The sequence below is a fragment of the Paramisgurnus dabryanus genome, chromosome 4, assembly GCF_030506205.2.
Source record: "Paramisgurnus dabryanus chromosome 4, PD_genome_1.1, whole genome shotgun sequence".
Taxonomy (NCBI): domain Eukaryota; kingdom Metazoa; phylum Chordata; class Actinopteri; order Cypriniformes; family Cobitidae; genus Paramisgurnus; species Paramisgurnus dabryanus.
The window spans coordinates 49,846,730-49,869,850 of record NC_133340.1 but is presented as its reverse complement, the minus strand read 5'-3'; the positions used below and the strand labels follow the sequence as shown (position 1 = coordinate 49,869,850).

Genomic DNA, 23,121 nt, shown 5'->3' with positions numbered 1-23,121 from the left:
ATATGCGACCTTGCGCAGGCTGCAACCTTCGGATTGAGAAACGGCCAGACAGTAAACTATTGGAAATGGCCCCGAAAAGACAGCAGGAGTCATGATCGGAAAAAAGAAGAAACTGCGGGATGATGCCCGTGCATCACTTGCAGGTAAATCAATCATGTTTTATCATTCACTCCTAAATAAGGGAAATGCGCATGTGCTGCAGCTGCTGCTAATCGTAATGCGCCTCGAACTTGCTGTGCTGACATTAATGTTAGGAAACTATGTTGTTATAATTTATAACTTCAGTGCAAGCTAAATTGAGATTTTACTGTAAAACATTACCTATGCATATGCATTTTACAAATAACTGACGGCAGCTGTTACTTTCTTAACTACGTTTCTTTAGATATTGAGCAGTAGTTTATTTTGTGGTTTATTTTGACGTGATGCTGGTTAATACTTTCTCAGTAGCAGTCAGTGCACATGGTAGGCTAACAATTCCTGACTGTTAAATATATAAAAATATAAAATGTCACCATGTATGATGAAGCAAACTAACTGTGACACTAAATCTTTGTTTTATTTAAGAATATTGAGCATTCTTGTTTACTTATTGGTGTTTATTTAATGTAATTTATTTAAAGTGACATTGTACTTGGGAAAAACATGTCTGGATTATTTTTATTTTGCTATTCTATTTAAGTTTGGTAATTTTTTTCTATTTTGCTATTCTATAAAAGTTTGCACTTTCAAATGTGTAGTGTAGTGTTTATTGACTAAAGCTGTGAAGATTTTACTTTCTGCTATTAATTTATATGTTTGGTAATAAAAAGTTAAACTGGCAAAAAAAAAATTCTCAAGGTCGGGGGGCATTTTAAAGGAATTATGCTTAGGGCACCAAAATGGCTAGCAGCGGCACTGGCCATATGAGACCTATATCTCAATGTAACCCAGGTTAATTTCTATATACACATTTGTTCATTTTCTAAGTTTCTTCATTTATTTATTTATTTGTTTAATTATTTATTTATTTTGGGAAAAAACATGACAATATGGTGCTTTATAATATAAGAGTATATTTAAATGGAAAGGTACATGTTCAGACATGTTTCTGTGAGAAGGTGTGTTTAGTGTGATAGGATTGGTTAAAACACGGGTTAAACCCGCCTTCTGTCTGATGTGAGTTCGGTGATTGGTTTGGACGGGTGTCGGTAAAGGGAGATGGAGAGAGAAAGTGAAGAGGAGAGGATGATGTGATGTTATCAACACGATAATATGTAATGTTTAGTCGAATGAAACTCGTGTAATTTAAGTGTTTAAACACCGTTTTTTTTCCGTGGTGAAGTCAGTGTGACAATCCAACGTAGTCAGCACGACACGGTTTGGAAGAATAACTGTTAGTTTAACGCTGAATTGCCATTACATGGTCGGCGGGGACTTTGATCAAGTTCATCATTTGCACCGACGCAGTAACGGACATCCTTTGTAATTTAGTATTGCTATGAACTATCACTATATGGGGTGAGAGCCAGACAGGATCGCCGCTGTGGAGTTCAAACAACGCACATAATTGCAAAGTGTTGGAGTTTCTCGGACGCTGTGGGAAGATCGTAAAGTTTGCCGGTTGAGCACAGATTTCCATACCAATCTAACGGGTGACGCAAAACGCCGACTCCTATCGGATACCATCAGGTACATTTCTTTCTTTTATTTGTGCTCTTATAGAGTGAAGCGGCCAGTGTTGTGTTTTGATCGGCCTCTACGCACACAAGCGACGCTCAGGCCTGCAACGGGGGGTTTGTGTGTTGTGTGTGAGTGTGTGGTATGGTGGGCCCACAATAAGTTTTCTTTACTAAGTAGCATTGTGGTTTATTTATGGTGTTTTAGTGCTTAAACACTGGGGTAAAGTTTGTATTGGAGCTTGAAGTTTCGTTTTAGATTTTATGTTGGCTTGACAAAGCCTTTCCTGTTAGTTCCATACTGTTCATGTAAAGATATCAATGCTATTGGTATAATTTGTTAATGACCACCGTGTATTTCATGTGAACCTAAAGAAATGTGAAGAAAAGAGAGAGTAATTGCATAACTGTTGATTTGAATTAACCCTTGAAGTGCCTGTATTATAAACAAAAGAGACTGATACACTGCATAGTAAAGTAACTGTTTATTTGTATTTTGTACGCAGTTCCACTTACATTCACTGTGCTTAGTTTTTGTTCATTTATTTTTGGGGTTTAAAATAAACCTGTTGTATATATACATATTTCATTTTGTAAATTGTTATTACTTACCTGATATACTGAAGTAGTCATTTAAAAAGGGGTGCTTTGTGAATAATAGAGTAAAATTTGATAAACAGTTTAGACAGCAAGGGGTCAAAGATCAGAAGTTCACGTCGAGAGACATCAATAACAGAATCCGGGTATTAGCGTCTATAATTGGGAGGGTGAATTTAACTCAATACCTGAAGGGGGCGCTACACTATATCAGAACATCGTAGAGAAATTGTGGTGGGCTGTTTTGTCTCATGTTAACAATTTTTGAAACATTTTGTGTGAAAAATCTTGCAACAGCATGCACCACATAATTTTCTCTTCAGAAAATTTACCTAATTGGTAACATGTTAGTATTTCATATTCTAAGTATATTTGATAACAATGCAGCAAATCTAAACAGGCATGCCCTTAAAGGTCTTAAAGGTTCATATAATGAGATTTTTTAAAGATGTAAAATAAATTGTTTGTGTACCCAGAGTGTGTATGTGAAGTGTTATCTCAAAATACTCCACAGATCATTTATTATAGCATGTTAAAATTGACACTTTGTAGGCCTGAGCAAAATTGTGCAGTTTTTGGGTGTTTCCTTTAAAATGCAAATGAGTGGATGAAATGCAAACACTGATCACAATGATGGTGGTTTGTTGTAATTGAAATTCAATTGTGCTCTCGATTATTTTATTTTTTATCTTTTTCATGTTTTCTAGGTTGATATAAGCACTGGGGACCCAATTATAGCACTTACACTTGGAAAAAGTCAGATTTTCACGCTATGACCCCTTTAAGGTCCCAGATCGCTTGAACCCCGCTAATCGCTGCTTGCAGCTATATTTAGGGTTTCGAGCACGAAGTGCTGAAAACCTATTGTATTTGTCTGTTTTATTATTATTATTATTATTATTATTATTATTATTATTATTATTATTTTTCCGCCATAAAACGCGTCGCCCAGCACAAACCGTAAGTCGTAGAAACTTGCCACTTGGTCAACTGGTTGTATATTAGCAGGCTACTCAGATACAGTGAATCAGCCAAATCGGCCCATAGGTGGCGCTATAGCAATGCCCGACGCGTTGGGGCTCATAACTCCTAAACCGGACATCCTACACTCAAGTGTTTGGTATCATTGTAATCCCTGGCTCCAAACTTAAAAAATGTATATCTCCGATTTCATTTCCGTCATGAAAAATGTTCCGCTATTTTCGATTTTGTCGAAAGAAATAAAAACGAACTAGTCCTAGGTTTTTCGCCCGATCGGAATCATTCCAGTGCTAAAATGTTCCTTGGAGTTTGAATATCAATAATTATCAAAAAAAAGTTGAACTTTCGACTCACGGTCAACATGCCACGCCCACACGTCTGAATTGTGGGCAGGCACTAGAACATTATTGGCTATAACTGGGGACAGGAATGAAGTATCAACACGACACTTGGTACTTGTGATGAGAGTCATGGCCTGAGGTTTCATGCATCGTTTCGTCACAGCGCCACCTAGTGGTCATACGAATCGAATAATGCTTATAACTTAGGCTGAGTTTAACGTATTTTCATGCGACGTTTTTCCTTGGACTCCTGAATTGTTGCCGAGTCCAATGATACCAAGCATGCCAGGTTTTGCTTTACGGTTGGTTCTGCACAGCAAAATAGCGCTTAAAAAACATGCGCGAATAACTCCGCGAGGGTTCATCCGATCGACTCGAAACAACCATAGGAAGAATATTGTATTACCTTCTGAACAAAAAGTTCTATTGGCATTATGTTAAAATTTCCATCAGAAATGGCCGAAAATTGCAAAAAACGAAAAATTTACTCCAAATTTTGTGTTTTTTACACATAAATGGTTATAACTCCGCAACGAAATGATATTTTTTTACCAGATTTGATACGCTGATGTCTGAGCAGAGTCTGAGGCAATACAAAAAAAATAGTATGCCTGCACCACTAGTTGGCCTCATAATTGAACAAAACCTTTGACGTTGAGCTAGCACAATGGTCATACAACAGTTTTTTTCACTAAACTTAAGTGTATAGCCATGATACTAGCTAGATGTAACACATTCATGACGTTGCATGCACAAGTTTTTCATAGCGCCACCTAGTGGTTATTTGTTATTTTGACTTAAAAATACTGCAACCTTATATCTAAAATCATGAGTCATCGTGGATTATGCCTTTCATGGCTTTGAGTATAATCATTGGTGGATTGCAATTCACTCCCTAGCAACCAATCAGAATACCCTAGCAACCATTTAGCAAGAGCTGTATCTTTGTATCAGAACATCGTAGAGATATGGGGTTCGGCTCGTTTGACTTTTTTACACTATTTTAACATTTTGTGACCCAAGTTTTGCCACTGTAAGCACCACAAACATTTCCTTCAGTGTTCTATTTGTCAATGCTTCGTGAGAAGAGAGGGAGACATTTCACTGAATGATAGCACCTTTTTTGCTGATGACTTTGAACAGGTGTGTGAGGTAGCTTATTTTTTATAATTTATTTTGTACAATTCAGCAAAACTACACAGGCATGCCCTTAAAGGTCTTAAGGTCCCAAATCGCTTGAACCCGACTCAATGGCCTTGTAATTCAACTAAACACGGCCATTTCTGAATTGTATTTTACGGTATAAATCTGAAAAACTAATTCTCGTTAACAAATTATCAGAATGACTTAACATTAAGGATGTGACATGTTTGTCCTATAGGTGCACCTGTGTGTAAGCTACATAGTCTGTCTGAACCGTTTCTGACCTTCTCTTACTTTTTTCTGGATGCGATGTGGTGTATCAGCCTTGTCGACGTCATCTGACATGTTGTATGTGCTTTAATGCTCGAAACCCGGTAAACGCTGCTTGCAGCTTTAATTATTATTATTTTTATTATTTTTCTTCTGCCGTAAAACGGATCGTGCAGACCAAACCGTAAGGCCTAGAGACTTGAGACTTGGCCAAATGGTAGGTCTCATTCGTGCGCGAAGATGACAGAGTGTCATCCCAATCGGCCTATGGGGGGCGCTACAGCGATGGCAAACGCGTTGATGCTCATAACTTCGACAATTCTTGTCCAAATGTCAAGTGTCTTATATTCCTGGATTCCTTGCGTCAAGACGAACAAAATGTATATCTCCGATTTCATTTCCGTCATTAAAAATTTTCCGCTATTTTTGATTTTGTCGAAAAAAATAAAAACGAACTAGTCCTAGGTTTTTCGCTCGATCGGAATCGTTTCGGTGCTAAAATGTTCCTTGGAGTTCGAATATCAATAATTATTGAAAAAAAGTTGAACTTTCGACTCACGGTCGACATGCCACGCCCAAACGTCTGAAGTGTGCGCAGCCACTAGGGATTTATTGGATATAACTGCGGACAGGAATGAAGTATTAACACGACACTTGGTACTTGTGATGACAGTCATGGCCTGAGGTGGCATGCGTCGTTTCGTCACAGCGCCACCTAGTGGTCAGACGAATCATTTAAACGCTTATAACTTAGGCTGAGTTTAACATATTTTCATGCAACTTTTTTCTTTGGAGTCCTGAATTGTTGCCGAGTCCAACGATACCAAGCATGCCAGGTTTTGCTTTACGGTTGGTTCTGCACAGGAAAATAGCGCTTAAAATACACGCGCGAATAACTCCGCGAGGGTTATTCCGATCGACTCGAAACGACCATAGGAAGAACATTGTATTACCTTCTGAACAAAAAGTTCTATTAGCGTTATGTTAAAATTTTCATCAGAAATGGCCGAAAATTGCAAAAAACGAAAAATTACCTCAAAATTTTGTGTTTTTACACATAAATGGTTATAACTCCGCAACGAAATGATATTTTTTCACCAGATTTGATACGCTGATGTCTGAGCACAGTCTGAGGCAATACAAAAAAAAATGGTATGCCTGCACCACTAGTTGGCCTCATAATTTAACAAAACCTATGACATTGAGCAAACCCTATGGTCAAACAACTGTTTTTTCAATAAACTAAAGTGTACAGCCATGATACTAGCTAGATGTAACACAGTCATGACCTGAGATTCCATGCACGAGTTTGTCATAGCGCCACCTAGTGGTAATTTGTTATTTTCACTTAAAAATACTGTAACCTTACATTTAAAATCATGAGTCATCATGGATTATTCCTTTCATGGCTTTGAGTATAATCATTGATGGATTGCAAGTCACTTCCTAGCAACCAATGAGAATACCCTAGCAACCATTTAGCAAGCTGTATCTCTGTATCAGAACATCGTAGAGACGTGGGGTTCGGCTCTTTTGACTCATTAACCCTATTTTAACATTTTGTGACCCGAGTTTTGCCATTGCAAGCACCACAAACATTTCCTTCAGTGTTCTATTTGTCAATGTTCCGTGAGAAGAGAGGGAGACATTTCACTGAACGATAGCAATTTTTGCTAATAACTTTGAACACGTGTGTCTGGTATCTTATTTTTCATCATTTATTTTGTACAATGCAGCAAATCTACACAGCCATGCCCTTAATGGTCTTAATGTCCCAAATCGCTTGAACCCCGGTAATCGCTGCTTGCAGCTATATTTATTATTCTTATTAGGGGTTCAAGCCCGTAGGGCTGAAACCCTATTGTAATTGTTAAGATTTTTATTTATTATTATTATTTTGCCGTAAAACGGAACGTGCAGACCAAACCGTAAGGCCTAGAGACTTGAAACTTGGTCAAATGGTAGGACCCAATTTGGGGAGAGGTTGATAGAGTATCAACCCGATTGGCCTATAGGTGGCGCTATAGCGATAACAAACGCGTTGATGATCATAACTCCCACAAATCTTGTCCAAATGTCAAGTGTCTTATATCACTGGAATCCTTGCGTCAAGACAAACAAAACGTATATCTCCGATTTCATTTCCGTCATGAATTTTTTTTCGCTATTTTCGATTTTGTCGAAAAAAATAAAAACGAACTAGTCCTAGGTTTTTTGTCCGATCGGAACCGTTCCAGTGCTGTAATATTCCTTGGAGTGTGAATATCAAAAGTTATCAAAAAAAATTTGAACTTTCGACTCACCGTCGTAAAGCCACGCCCAAACGCCCCCAATGGGCGGAGCCTCTTGGACTTAAATAGCTATAACTTGGGATTGGAAAGAGGTATCGACACCAAATTTGGTACACATATACAGGGGACTATTCTGGGGTCACCTGCAAAAAATTGCGCCGCTTGACCACTAGTTGGCGCTATAACACCACCTCAACTTTGAAGGTCTGTAACTATAGAAATATGCGACCGATCAACTTGACCTTTGGCCCCGGTGCTCCTGGTCTAGGGTACTATCTATGTCTAAAAGGAATTTCGCGTAGCTCAAAAAACATGGCCGCCATCGGCCAATCAAGAAAAAGCAGGTATTAGACAGGGTTAACGGAGGCCGATCAAAACGAAACGCGTTGGGCCTGTTTGTCTCTTGGCCATGAAGGTCTGTGCAGAGTAAGAAAAAATTCGGCCTCCGGGAGGCGCTATCACGTTTTTTCAGTGTTTAAGTGATTGTGTATTATGCAGTGTTTCAGATATCAACAGGATCTTCATATCATTTAATAGAGGTACTTATAATGAACAACTTTCCCTCAAGAAGCACTTGTCTCAGTCGAATCGTTTGTTAGATATTCATAATTTTCTTATAAACCTACTTTTGCGAACTAGTCCTAGGTTTTTTGACCGATCTGAACCAATCAAGTGCTAGAATATTCCTTAGACACTGAATATCAATAATTATCAAAAAAAGTTGAACTTTGCACTCGTGGTCGCAACACCATGGTCAAAAGTACGAAGAGGCGGTGCCACAAATACTTATATGGCTATCATTTATGATAGGAATGAGATATCAACACGAAATTTGGTACACATATGTATAGTCCTAGGCCGAGGTAACATGCAAAAAATTTCAGAGGTTGTCCACCAGGTGGCGCTATAACCAAAGAACAAAGAACGATGACTATAGCATATGTATACAACACATAAATATTTGTCTGACCTACTTGTTATTTTGCACATAACATCTGCTTTCAGATTCTTATAAGGGTCTATTAGGATAATTACATATCTTAGAAAACATGCCGACCAACAGCCAGCCAGCATTAAGCATGTACGAGTCCAGCGTAATGGTCTGCGATTACAACTAAACTGATGGGCCTGTTTGTATTATGTTCTCAATTGTCTGTGAGGATTTTTGGCTCATCATTCCGGAAATATTTGCATCTAGAACAACGGGTGTTACGTTAACTGTCCCCTAGATCAGTGGTTCTCAAAACTATTCCTGGATGCCCACTGCTCTGCACATATACAAAAGTCTTCTATTTTAAACAAATCCACTTTAATCATCAGTAGAGATTTGTATGAACTGAACTGATTGTGTCAGATGAGAGAATCATACAAAATGTGCCGAGCATTGGTCTCGAGAAACCACTGTGGTTCACTGAGTTGAAAGTACTGCTCTAGATGTTTATGTTTATATGAAAAGCAATTTTGTGAATTTGCTGTACTATCTGGGCAAATATCAATATGAAACATAAAAAAAACTTTTGTATTCAAAGATTTGATGTGATGTCACATAGTGATGTGGGCACCATTTGTAACCTGTATTCGTTATTTAATTTTTAGATGCTGTTATGTTCCTTTTGTCCATGGGTTGCATCTGCATGAAAATTATTATAAGATTCAATGATTTGCAGTCATTTGCCTCATTAAAACTAAAAGACTTGAGGTAATCAATTCAAGCATTTTGAAATGTGGCATTTTCAAAATGGGCCAGACTAAGTATTTCTAATAATGAACTAGTAATCTGGGCATAGCCAGTGGTTAAATATAAAAATATGCAGAGCTTTAGTGCTATTTTTAGGCCTACTATAATATGACAGAGGCTGTCATTTAAAATACTTGTACGTTTGCACATAATATCTATGTCAAAGAATATATATATGTTCTATAAAAACAATTACTTTTGTTAAAAAATAGTCTAATACATTTAAACAAGCAAACATTTAGTAAGACCTACAGAATAGATCTCTATGAACTAAAATGACTGTTTCAGATGAGAGAAACATACAAAATGTGCAGAGCATGTTTGTGTATATGTTCCTTTTGTCCATAAAAATATATATGGTTTAATAACTTGCATACCTCACTTTATTTACCTAATTAAAACAGAAAGCCTTCATGGTACTCGATTAAAGGACATGAACATGAATCTGCTAAACGAATTGATATTTGTTATTGACACGATTTAATAACACCATCCACCATTCAGATAACGTATCTGGTTGTTTTATTAAATGTTTCAGTTCTTACACTCAACAACATTAAAGCCAGTGCAGTACAATTTTCTCTACACTGTATAAATTAATTTATATATATTTATATATATCAAATACAAAAACAACTTTGAAAAAGTATAGCTATCACACAGTCATTTTGAAAATGGCCCTGACGAACGGCCCCTAAAGTTTATGACAAAGCATACAATGTATTATTGAGATCAGGCAATATACTCAATTTGTCCTTATTGTGGTTTTTAGGTGCAATTTTCCATTATGTCCACTAGATGGCAGAAGAGGATCAATCACTGGCTGACATTTGAACTCACAGAAAACACAGAAGATGATTACTCTTTAACTAATTCTACTATTAATAGAAATCTGTTCACATTTAAAGGTGCAGTGTGTAATTTTTAGAAGGATCTCTTGACAGAAATGCAAAATGATATACAAAACTATATTATCAGGGGTGTATAAAGACCTTTCATAATGAACCGGTATGTGTTTATTAGCTTAGAACGAGACCTTTTTATCTACATACAACAAGGTCCACTTACATGGAAGTCAACATTTTCTGGCGCCATTTTTCTACAGAAGCCCCTAACGGACAAAATTTTTACTAAGTTGTCTCCGACGATGACATGTTTGTCTGGTTGTGGCTACCGTAGCTTCTCTATGTGTTTCAAAAGCGAGGGGTGAGTAGTGGACTAAGCCATTGGTTGCAATTTGTGACCTCACCACTAGATGCCACTAAAATGTACACACTGCACCTTTAACTTCATGATTTTACTGTTATAATATTAAAATCAAATTTAGTGAAAGACTACCACTTCAATTGTTCTGAGTTGTCAGTTTTATCACTCATGTCACTTTATGATAGCTGTGAAAGGTGAACATAATTTTGGAGGCACTTACACGACATTTGCAGTAAGAATTATATTTTTATGTTTTTTATTTAAAAAAAACTACATACAAAATGAGTGTGTAACCATGTCAATATTAAGTCTTGTTCTTTAACAGTCTTGTTTCTCCTTTCTCAGGTAAACGTGTATGTGTATAATATACAATGCAGAATATCTATTTGGCCATGTCCTTAAACGTCTTGTGATCCCAAATAGCTTGAACCCCGCTAATCGCTGCTTGCAGCTATATTTCTATTTATTATTTTTCTTCTGCCGTAAAACGGATCGTGCAGACCAAACCGTAATCCTAGAGACTTGAGACTTGGCCAAATGGTAGGTCTCATTCGTGCGCGAAGTTGACAGAGTGTCATCCCAATCGGCCTATGGGGGGCGCTACATCGATGGCAAACGCGTTGATGCTCATAACTTCGACAATTCTTGTCCAAATGTCAAGTGTCTTATATCCCTGGATTCCTTGTGTCACGACGAACAAAATGTATATCTCCGATTTCATTTTCGTCATTAAAAATTTTCCGCTATTTTCACTTTTTTCGAAAAAAATAAAAACGAACTAGTCCTAGGTTTTTCGCTCGATCGGAATCGTTTTGGTGCTAAAATGTTCCTTGGAGTTCGAATATCAATAATTATTGAAAAAAAGTTGAACTTTCGACTTACGGTCGACATGCCACGCCCAAACGTCTGAAGTGTGCGCAGCCACTAGGGATTTATTGGCTATAACTGCGGACAGGAATGAAGTATCAACACGACACTTGGTACTTGTGATGACAGTCATGGCCTGAGGTGGCATGCGTCGTTTCGTCACAGCGCCACCTAGTGGTCAGACGAATCATTTAAACGCTTATAACTTAGGCTGAGTTTAACGTATTTTCATGCAACTTTTTTCCTTGGAGTCCTGAATTGTTGACGAGTCCAACGATACCAAGCATGCCAGGTTTTGCTTTACGGTTGGTTCTGCACAGGAAAATAGCGCTTAAAAAACATGCGCGAATAACTCCGCGAGGGTTATTCCGATTGACTCGAAACGACCATAGGAAGAACATTGTATTACCTTCTGAACAAAAAGTTCTATTGACGTTATGTTAAAATTTCCATCAGAAATGGCCGAAAATTGCAAAAAACGAAAAATTACCTCAAAATTTGGTGTTTTTACACATAAATGGTTATAACTCCGCAACGAAATGATATTTTTTCACCAGATTTGATACGCTGATGTCTGAGCACAGTCTGAGGCAATACCAAAAAAAATTGTATGCCTGCACCACTAGTTGGCCTCATAATTGAACAAAACCTTTGACATTGAGCAAGCCCAATGGTCATAAAACTGTTTTTTCACTAAACTAAAGTGTGTAGCCATGATACTAGCTCGATGTAACACAGTCATGACCTGAGATTCCATGCACAAGTTTGTCATAGCGCCACCTAGTGGTAATTTGTTATTTTCACTTAAAAATACCGTAACCTTACATTTAAAATCATGAGTCTTCATGGATTATTCCTTTCATGACTTTGAGTATAATCATTGGTGGATTGCAAGTCACTCCCTAGCAACCAATGAGCATACCCTAGCAACCATTTAGCAAGAGCTGTATCTCTGTATCAGAACATCGTAGAGACATGGGGTTCGGCTCTTTTGACTCATTAACACTATTTTAACATTTTGTGACCCGAGTTTTGCCAATGCAAGCACCACAAACATTTCTTTCATTGTTCCATTTGTCAATGTTCCGTGAGAAGAGAGGGAGACATTTCACTGAATGATAGCACTTTTTGCTGATAACTTTGAACACGTGTGTCTGGTATCTTATTTTCCATCATTTATTTTGTACAATGCAGCAAATCTACACAGCCATGCCCTTAAAGGTCTTAATGTCCCAAATCGCTTGAACCCCGGTAATCGCTGCTTGCAGCTATATTTATTATTTATTATTTTTCCACCGTAAAACGCGTTGCCCAGGCCAAACCGTAAGTCGTAGAAACTTGCCACTTGGTCAACTGGTTGTATATTAGCAGGCTACTCAGATACAGTGAATCAGCCAAATCGGCCCATAGGTGGCGCTATAGCAATGCTCGACGTGTTGGGGCTCATAACTCCTAAACCGGACATCATACACTCAAGTGTTTGGTCTCATTGTAATCCCTGGCTCCAAACTTAAAAAATGTATATCTCCGATTTCATTTCCGGTATGCAAATTTTTCCGCTAATTTGCATAATATACATTTCAAGCCAAAATGAACTAGTCCTAGGTTTTTCGCCCGATCGGAACCGTTCCAATGCAGGAGAAATCTGTGGAGTGAGTAGGTAAATAATTATCGAACAGAATTTGAAATTACGCTTTAGGGTCACTAAGGGGCGCCAAAACTCCATACAGGAAGTAGCCTACCATCAATGAAATGGCTATAACTGGTGAACGGTTTGAGATATCTTAACGAGGTTTGGTACACATGTGTACTAGCTCAGTCCGGGGTCACAGTAAAAAAGATGCAGATTTTGGCCACTAGGTGGCGCTATAACAGGCTTGAGCTCGGGAATGGCTATTACTACACAACCGTTAGCCCGATACACTTAATATTTTGTATGGTGTGTCTTTGTGCAATGTACCATGAGGGTCTAGAAGGACATTGGTGTTTCTCCAAAAACATGGCCGTCATCAGCCAATGAATGTTGAGGACTGATTTGACAGGGTTAACGGAGGTCGATCGGAAAGAAATGCACTGTGCTTCTTCGTGTACTGCTCCTGAAGGCCTGTAAGATTTGTGGTGTAATTTGGCCACTAGGGGGCGTAATACCGTATTTCGGTGCCTGTATCACGTGACGTTTGACATACACACACAAACATGACATCATATGATAGATCGGCTCATGACGAAAAACTTTGCCTCTTGAAGCATTGCTGTCAATCAAACGGTTCGTTAGTTATTGACGATAACATTCAAATATACTTTTGCGAACTAGTCCTAGGTTTTTTGCCCGATCCGAACCTAACCAAGGCTGATTGATTCTGTGGAGTGTGAATATAAATAATTATCGAAAAAAAGTTGAAATTTGTATTCAAACATGCAAGGAGTGGCCAAAAACCGAACTGGGCGGAGCTTAAAACATTTAAACGGCCATAACTCGAGAGGCGTTTGAGATATCATCATAGGGCTTGAATCATATGTGTAGGCCATCGGTCTAAGGTCGTGATATAAAAATCTCTCTGATCGGACACTAGATGGCGCTATAACGGGGAAAATGGCACTAAATACTGTGATTATGCAATGGTTCCAACTTTCACGCCTATAACTTTATCTGTGGTCAAGAGATTTTCATGGGAGTTGTTTTTTTTAGCATCCTGAATTGTTTCCGAGTCCTACGATACCAAGCATGCCAGGTTTCGCCTTACAGTTAGTTCTGCACAGGAAAATAGCGCTTAAAAAACACGCGTGAATAACTCCGCGAGGGTTATTCCGATCGACTCGAAACGACCATAGGAAGAACATTGCATTACCTTCTGAACAAAAAAGTCTATTGGCGTTATGTTAAAATTTTCATCAGAAATGGCCGAAAATTACAAAAAACGAAAAATTACCCCAAAATTTGTCGTTTTTACACATAAATGGTTATACCTCTGCAACGAAATGACATTTTTTCACCAGATTTGATACACTGATGTCTGAGCAGAGTCTGGGGCAATACCCAAAAAATAATATGCCTGCACCACTAGTTGGCCTCATAATTGAACAAAACCTTTGACATTGAGCGAGCCCAATGGTCTTACAACAGTTTTTTCACTAAACTGAAGTGTTTAGCCATGATACTAGCTAGATGTAACAAAGGTATGACCTGACGTTGCATGCACAATTTTGTCGTAGCGCCACCCTGTGGTTATTTGTTATTTTCACTTAGAAGTGAGTAGAGAGCGGAGAGATTTCACTGAATGAGAGCCGTTTTCTTGCTGATAACTAATGTATTTAAGGTTGTATCTTCACCAAACGTATGCGTAATGACAAGGTACTCGGTAATTCTGATGGCTGTCAGGACCTGAGGGAGCCTGCAGTTTCGGACGCATATTTTATATGCCTACAACTTTGGCTGCAGTCACCGTATTTTCATGGGACTTTTTTCACAGGAGTCCTGAATTGTTGCAGAGTCCAACGATACCAAACATGCCCGGTTTTGCCTTGTGCTTAGTCCTGGGGTCAAGGCCGCCTTAATGCACGGGCTTACCTGGGCTGAAGCCCAGGGGCCTCCCAAGTTCAAGGGCCTCCCAAGTTTGCGTTCATGATGAGCTGAAAAGGTCATATTGTTTTGTAACTTGTCAGGTTTTCTGTCAATCACTCTAATTGCACGTTACATGGCTGCTGATTGGTCCGTTGTAACTTAACGTGAAATAAAATGTTAGACGTAACATATTTTTTATTCCGCGTGATGTAATTAAGTGCGCGTTGTCAACTTGACATTCCTGCATGTTAGACTGAGTGTGACAGAGAAACGGGAAATAATCCACCAACAAATGTAAGAGTAATTTCTGAAATTTCATAATAAGCACTGAGGTGCAGGTCTCTCTCTCTTTCGCGCGCACGCTCGCTCGTTTGCTCTCTCTGTGCTCGTGCAGCTGTCTGAGTCTCTGGCATGCAGAAGTCTCTCCAAACGTGTACAAGAAACTGTGCCGCTAAATTAAGAAAGGAGTTCCCGCACATAATGCTGTTAGTTGTTATAAAGTTTAAGTTTACTCGCGTTTATATCAGTGACGCGTACGCAGCTGGAGCGATGTTTGACGCGACGTTAGCTCACAGTACATACATCTGTTGGTTTAGAAAGACGAGAAAGAGACGCAACGGTAAAGGTGCAAGTCTAAGAAAGTAAAGAGCGACTAGACCATCTCAAATGATCATCCCCTGATAGCACCATTATAATCTCATTATCTTAAGATCTTATATACAGGTATGTTCCCTGTCTGTCTTGTGCATATTCATACTTGGTCGTTTTACATGCTTATGTATGCATAAATACTAAATACAATGCATACTATATCTTCAATAGCCTACAAAATAAATAACTGATTAAAAAACAAGATTCTGTCTAAAGACTTATCTTTTGTTATCATTAATGCATTTAACAAGATTCTGTCTATAAAGACTTATCTTTTGTTATCATTAATGCATTTTCACTTTAAAACTAACTTTAACTTATTATATTTTTAAAACTGTGGTGAGCATTTAGTTGTGAGTGGCAATTTTCTGCAAATTTGTATTTTCCAAAAACTATATAAATATAAAGCTTATAAACATATATACTTTCAGACATTTTGGTTTTATTATCACCACATGTTGCTGTGTGTGGTTGTTAAATAAAGTGTCTTGTGTTTATGCTCAAGTGGGCTCAGTGATATGTTAATAACAATATTATGGTGTTTTCTGTCTCAAAGAGGGAAAACTCACTGTTGTATGTCTCGAAAGAAACTAATGCATTTTGTGATGTACCTAGATATTACACTTAAAAAAAAATTAGACTATAAATCGAGGGGAAGGGGGGCCTACAAAACCTCTTAGCCCCGGGGCCTCACATTAGGTTAAGGCGGCCCTGCCTGGGGTTATCATAACACAATTCAGGAGGACATTAAATAAGTCAAGCATTATCTTTCCAGCTGTGTTTGCTGTTCACTGTAGGTCCTTGCGGTCTGCTGCGCTGCTGTGTTTGTTTCTTATGTACACTTGTGCAGTCTGTTTGCACCATTGCACCATACCACGACTCAATGGCCTTGTAGTTCAACTAAACACGGCCATTTCTGAATTGTATGTTACGTTATAAATCTGAAAAACTAATTCTCCTTAACAACTTATCCTCATAACGTCACATTGAGGACATTACATGTTTGTCTTATAGGTGCACCTGTGTGTAAGCATACATAGTCTGTATGATCCTTTTTTGACCATCTCTTTCATTTTCTGAAGCGAGGTGGTCTAACATTCATTGTGGCTGTGTTCGGGTTTAACTGCTCAGCCTGGTAAGCGAAGTGTGAGGTTTTTGACGTTGCCTTAAAGCTCGAAACCCGGCAATTGCTGCTTGCAGCTATATTTATTATTATTTTTCCACGGTAAAACGCGTTGCCCAGCCCAAACCGTAAGTCGTAGCAACTTGCCACTTGGTCAACTGGTTGTATATTAGCAGGCTACTCAGATACAGTGAATCAGCCAAATCGGCCCATAGGTGGCGCTATAGCAATGCCCGACGCGTTATGGCTCATAACTCCTAAACCGGACATCATGCACTCAAGTGTTTGGTATCATTGTAATCCCTGGCTCCAAACTTAAAATATGTATCACCTCTATTTCATTTCCGGTATGCAAATTTTTCCGCTAATTTGCATAATATATATTTCAAGCCAAAATGAACTAGTCCTAGGTTTTTCGCCCGATCGGAACCGTTCCAATGCAGGAGAAATCTGTGGAGTGAGTAGGTAAATAATTATCGAACAGAATTTGAAATTTCGCTTTAGGGTCACTAAGGGGCGCCAAAACTCCATACAGGAAGTAGCCTACTATCACTGAAATGGCTATAACTGGTGAACGGTTTGAGATATCTTAACGAGGTTTGGTACACATGTGTACTAGCTCACTCCGGGGTCACAGTAAAAAAGATGCCGATTTTGGCCACTAAGTGGCGCTATAACAGGCTTGAGCTCGGGAATGGCTATTACTACACAGCCGTTAGCCCGATACACTTAATATTTTGTATGGTGTGTCTTTGTGCAATGTACCATGAGTGTCTAGAAGGACATTGGCGTTTCTCCAAAAACATGGCCGTCATCAGCCAATGAATGTTAAGGACTGATTTGACAGGGTTAACGGAGGTCGATCGGAAGGAAACGCACTGTGCTTCTTTGTGTACTGCTCCTGAAGGCTTGTAAGAATTATGGTGTCATTTGGCCACTAGGGGGGCATTATATCGTATTTTGGTGCCTGTATCACGTGACGTTTGACATACGCACACAAACATGACATCATATAATAGATCGTCTCATGACGAAAAACTTTGCCTCTTGAAGCATTGCTGTCAATCAAACGGTTCGTTAGTTATTGACGATAACATTCAAATATACTTTTGCGAACTAGTCCTAGGTTTTTCGCCCGATCCGAACCTAACCAAGGCTGTTTGATTCTGTGGAGTGTGAATATGAATAATTATCGAAAAAAAGTTGACATTTGTATTCAAACATGCAAGCAGTGGCCAAAAACCGAACTGGGCGGAGGTTAAAACATTTAAACGGCCATAACTCGAGAGGCGTTTGAGATATCATCATAGGGCTTGAATCATATGTGTAGGCCATCGGTCTAAGGTCGTTATATAAAAATCTCGCCGATCGGACACTAGATGGCGCTATAACGGGGAAAATGGCACTAAATACTGTGATTATGCAATGGTTCCAACTTTCACGCCTATAACTTTATCTGTGGTCAAGAGATTTTCATGGGAGTTGTTTTTTTAGCATCCTGAATTGTTTCCGAGTCCTACGATACCAAGCATGCCAGGTTTCGCCTTACAGTTAGTTCTGCACAGGAAAATAGCGCTTAAAAAACACGCGCGAATAACTCCGCGAGGGTTATTCCGATCGACTCGAAACGACCATAGGAAGAACATTGCATTACCTTCTGAACAAAAAAGTCTATTGGCGTTATGTTAAAATTTCCATCAGAAATGGCCGAAAATTACAAAAAACGAAAAATTACCCCAAAATTTGTCGTTTTTACACATAAATGGTTATACCTCCGCAACGAAATGACATTTTTTCACCAGATTTGATACACTGATGTCTGAGCAGAGTCTGAGGCAATACCCAAAAAATAATATGCCTGCACCACTAGTTGGCCTCATAATTGAACAAAACCTTTGACATTGAGCGAGCCCAATGGTCTTACAACAGTTTTTTCACTAAACTGAAGTGTTTAGCCATGATACTAGGTAGATGTAACAAAGTCATGACCTGACGTTGCATGCACAATTTTGTCGTAGCGCCACCCAGTGCTTATTTGTTATTTTCACTTAGAAGTGAGTAGAGAGCGGAGAGATTTCACGGAATGAGAGCCGTTTTCTTGCTGATAACTAATGTATTTAAGGTTGTATCTTCACCAAACGTATGCGTAATGACATGGTACTCGGTAATTCTGATGGCAGTCAGGACCTGAGGGAGCCTGCAGTTTCGGACACATATTTTACATGCCTACAACTTTGGCTGCAGTCACCGTATTTTCATGGGACTTTTTTCACAGGAGTCCTGAATTGTTGCAGAGTCCAACGATACCAAACATGCCCGGTTTTGCCTTGTGCTTAGTCCTGGGGTTATCATAACACAATTCAGGAGGACATTAAACAAGTCAAGCATTATCTTTCCAGCTGTGTTTGCTGTTCACTGTAGGTCCTTGCGGTCTGCTGCGCTGCTGTGTTTGTTTCTTATGTACACGTGTGCAGTCTGTTTGCACCATTGCACTAGAGCTGTAATCGGGCCTTAAAAGTTAGGCCCGAAATTTCCGGAGCCCGACAGAATGCAGCCCGAACCCGAACGTACATTTAGATTGACAGCTTTTTAAAAGCCCGAACCCGTTTACAGCCCGACATTATTTAAATGTGCGCACACACACAGCTTTTGTCAAGAATGAGAAATTTACACAGGTTTTAACATTATTTATTCATGACTAATAATCTACACGCCACTTGGAAGTTGAAACAAAGAAATAAGTAATCTGCAACATTGTAACATCTCATTCTAAATAGGCTTATGCAATACACTATAAATATGCCAATAAAATTATTATTTCTTAACGAATTAAATTAAGATAATACATTCTGAATTAAGATGGGTATTTGGCAATAACAAAATTAAGAGTCAGGCTCCGCGGGATTTGCGTCGGCACTTCTCTCCATTACTGCCAACATTAGTCTATATCATCTGTCTAAATTATGTAAGACTCGATTCATATTTAGTTATACATTGAAAAACCTACTCACCAAGATTAGGCTACATGTTTTTGATGAGGAAAATCATTAAATCCACTGTAAATGAATTCAGCGCGATCCTGCGCTACTGATTTGAACTTGACCGCTCATTTACCTCACAAAGCCGGAGCGGAAGCCCGAGCCCGCCCCGAGCCCGTGTAAAATGCTAGAAATGAAGCCCGAACCCGCCCGAGCCCGTCGGGTCCCGACGGGTCCCGTCGGGTTCGGGCAAAGATCTTCAGCTCTACATTGCACCATACCACGACTCAATGGCCTTGTAGTTCAACTAAACACGGCCATTTCTGAATTGTATGTTACGTTATAAATCTGAAAAACTAATTCTCCTTAACAAATTATCCTCATAACGTCACATTAAGGACATTACATGTTTGTCTTATAGGTGCACCTGTGTGTAAGCATACATAGTCTGTATGATCCTTTTTTGACCATCACTTTCATTTTCTGGAGCGAGGTGGTCTAACATTCATTGTGGCTGTGTTCGGGTTTAACTGCTCAGCCTGGTAAGCGAAGTGTGAGGTTTTTGACGTTGCCTTAAAGCTCGAAACCCGGCAATTGCTGCTTGCAGCTATATTTAGGGGTTCAAGCCCGTAGGGCTGAAACCCTATTGTATTTGTACAGTGCCGGTCCTAGATGCTGGGGGGCCCTAAGCAAAGCTTTGTGAGTGGCCCTCTGTCAGTGCATTCAGACCCTTATAGCATAGCACACATACATCTCGGAGACGTCTATTTGATGTCTGCGTTTACATCTGCAAGATGTCTTATTTAAATTGTTTTCTCATCTGCAATACGTCTGTGAGACGTCTCCTAAAAGATGTCATATAGACATATTGAAGATGTCTGCAAGACGTTTTTGATTTAGAATGTATGTAAAGCAGCTCTTTTCCTTTATAAGATGTTTTACACACCAGATGTATTCCAGATCTCCAGATCTTTACCAGACATCTCACAGACGTACCTGTGCTATCTGGGTAAAACCCAGTCAATGTTGCTGTTAGTTAGTTGTTAACTAACCACATAGTGTATTATCTTATAGCTGTATAATATTCCCATATGCACATTACTTTGAAACTCTGACTGATAAACTTGCTGATTATAACATGAAACATGTATTTGCTGATAAGTTGTTTTGATTTAAAATGTGTTGTGAGAAGCACTAAAAAATTAACCTGATCTAAATGAATGTAATGAATCAAATTAAATTACATATATAAATACATACTGTTAATACACAGGGGTTAAATTGGGATTTGTTATGTGGGGGGGGGCTCTGTGGGGAGGGGTACTTCGAGGGGTAACATGTTTAATACTGATGACAGCAAAGCCACTGGTGTGTTTCAATGACATTCTGGACCTCTGATAGGATTTGATAAGTTTCAGCTTTAAAAGAGCATTTCACCCGTAGAAACATTAATCTTTATTGAAAGTGTTATATTTGTAGTCGAAATGTAACATACATTTAGAATTTGGTGCCTATTTTACAGAGAAAAGGGGTGTTTGTAGTCTCATTCCCTCAACAAAGACATTGCACTTCCTTCTTTCAATGATGCAAAATGATGATTTTTACATCATTGAAAGAAGGATGTGCAACACTGAAATCTGTATTTCTCCAGTCTCAGCGGCAACTGAGAAAATGATGCATGACCATTCAAAAACATGACTGGAGTTCTAACTATACAAAGCTTAATGCAAATGGGTGAAGTGTCCCTTTAAAGCTGTCACAGAGGTTGACCCCAAATATTTTAAAAATAGTGTCTGATTTTAAATATTGCAAATCTATGAGTTTGACACCCTATATCCATTTGTTGCACATGTCATTATGCACAACTGATCAAACTTTAAAGGAAGTTAAAAGAATCAATCTCCTTGAATAATTCTAGGCATAAGATGCCCAAAAAGACTCAATTAACAAGATAAGGTACAACACACAGTACTGTATCAGCAACATGTCTTAGAAATTAGCCATAGAGATTCCCTGTGCTGGTCAGCAGCTACAATCATATAGTTAGGTTTGATTTGTGTAATCAAAATACATTATTTTATTATCTATACAATGAGTTATATCCAGTGTTATCCAGTTAACATACTGTAATTAAACGAGTGACATATACTTTAATCCTTTACAAATTTCAAGTCTTCTATTAAGTTTTCTCGACGTGGGCACCATTCTTACCTCTCTCTCTCTCTCTCTCTCTCTCTCTCTCTCTCTCTCTCTCTCTCTCTCTCTCTCTCTCTCTCTCTCTCGTCAAATTATCCTGCACGAGAGCGCGTTCTTGAAGTTCAAAGGAAAAAGCGCGTGTTTTCGCGGCAATTGCGTCACCCAATTCGCGTCATTTGCATCGCCCCATGCTAGGACGCGTGTGGATGCGTCTTTACATTGACTTAATCTGCTCGCGCAAATCCTTTATCTTGTTCCCTTGCTTCACGTTTTTTTCCCTTTATTCTGCTCCAGACGGATAGCTTTGTCTTTGTTTTAAATCAATGGTGGGCATATAATATGCGCATCGTTACCAAATCACTCTTCTGCGTCATGCACGCGGCCGTTTCTAAATTTGAAGGCTGCAACCTCCGGATCATGTCGCATATGCGCGCTGCATACGTCATCAAGCCTGATTTATTTAAGTTAAATAAGCATTTCATTTGCAAGTCATAAGCATAATATAACAATTAACCATTAACTAAGAATAATAGTCAACATTATAATTGTTAATATTCTAAAATACATTTTTATGACGCATATGCAGCCTACAAATGTGACCTCTGAAGGCTGCAGCCTTCGGATTGAGAAACTGCCTGCATGTTGTCCGAGTACATATCAGTGATTTAAGAAATCATTAAGTATTTTTAAAAACCCGCACAAATTCGGAAGTTTGCAAATTATTTAAATTATAGCGTCTTGTTTTCATTAAACATAATAATAATTTTTCTTTGATATAATGGTTTTAAATAATTCTGAGATCAAGGGGGCCCTCTAGTGGTGCGGGGCCCTATGCAAATTGCGTACTTTGCGTATAGGAAAGACCGGCACTGTATTTGTACTGATTTTTAGGGGTTCAAGCCCGAAGGGCTGAAACCCTATTGTATTTGTATGGATTTTTATTATTATTATTATTATTATTATTATTATTATTATTATTATTTTTATTATTTTTCTTCTGCCGTAAAACGGATCGTGCAGACCAAACCGTAAGGCCTAGAGACTTGAGACTTGGCCAAATGGTAGGTCTCATTCGTGCGCGAAGTTGACAGAGTGTCATCCCAATCGGCCTATGGGGGGCGCTACAGCGATGGCAAACGCGTTGATGCTCATAACTTCCACAATTCTTGTCCAAATGTCAAGTGTCTTATATCACTGGATTCCTTGCGTCAAGACGAACAAAATGTATATCTCCGATTTCATTTCCGTCATTAAAAATTTTCCGCTATTTTCGATTTTGTCGAAAAAAATAAAAACGAACTAGTCCTAGGTTTTTCGCTCGATCGGAATCGTTTCGGTGCTAAAATGTTCCTTGGAGTTCGAATATCAATAATTATTGAAAAAAAGTTGAACTTTCGACTCACGGTCGACATACCACGCCCAAACGTTTGAAGTGTGCGCAGCCACTAGGGATTTATTGGCTATAACTGCGGACAGGAATGAAGTATCAACACGACACTTGGTACTTGTGATGACAGTC

General features: G+C 38.8%; 1 long non-coding RNA gene across 1 annotated transcript in view; it reads left to right on the top strand.

Annotated features, from left to right (window-relative positions):
* The first annotated feature begins 1,032 nt into the window (after positions 1–1,032).
* LOC135736114 (uncharacterized) overlaps positions 1,033–23,121 on the top strand; it is a 377,783-nt gene continuing 355,694 nt past the window's right edge. Inside the window, exon 1 of the long non-coding RNA XR_010527800.2 lies at positions 1,033–1,671. This is a non-coding gene — a long non-coding RNA (uncharacterized lncRNA). The remainder of the gene's footprint in view (positions 1,672–23,121) is intronic.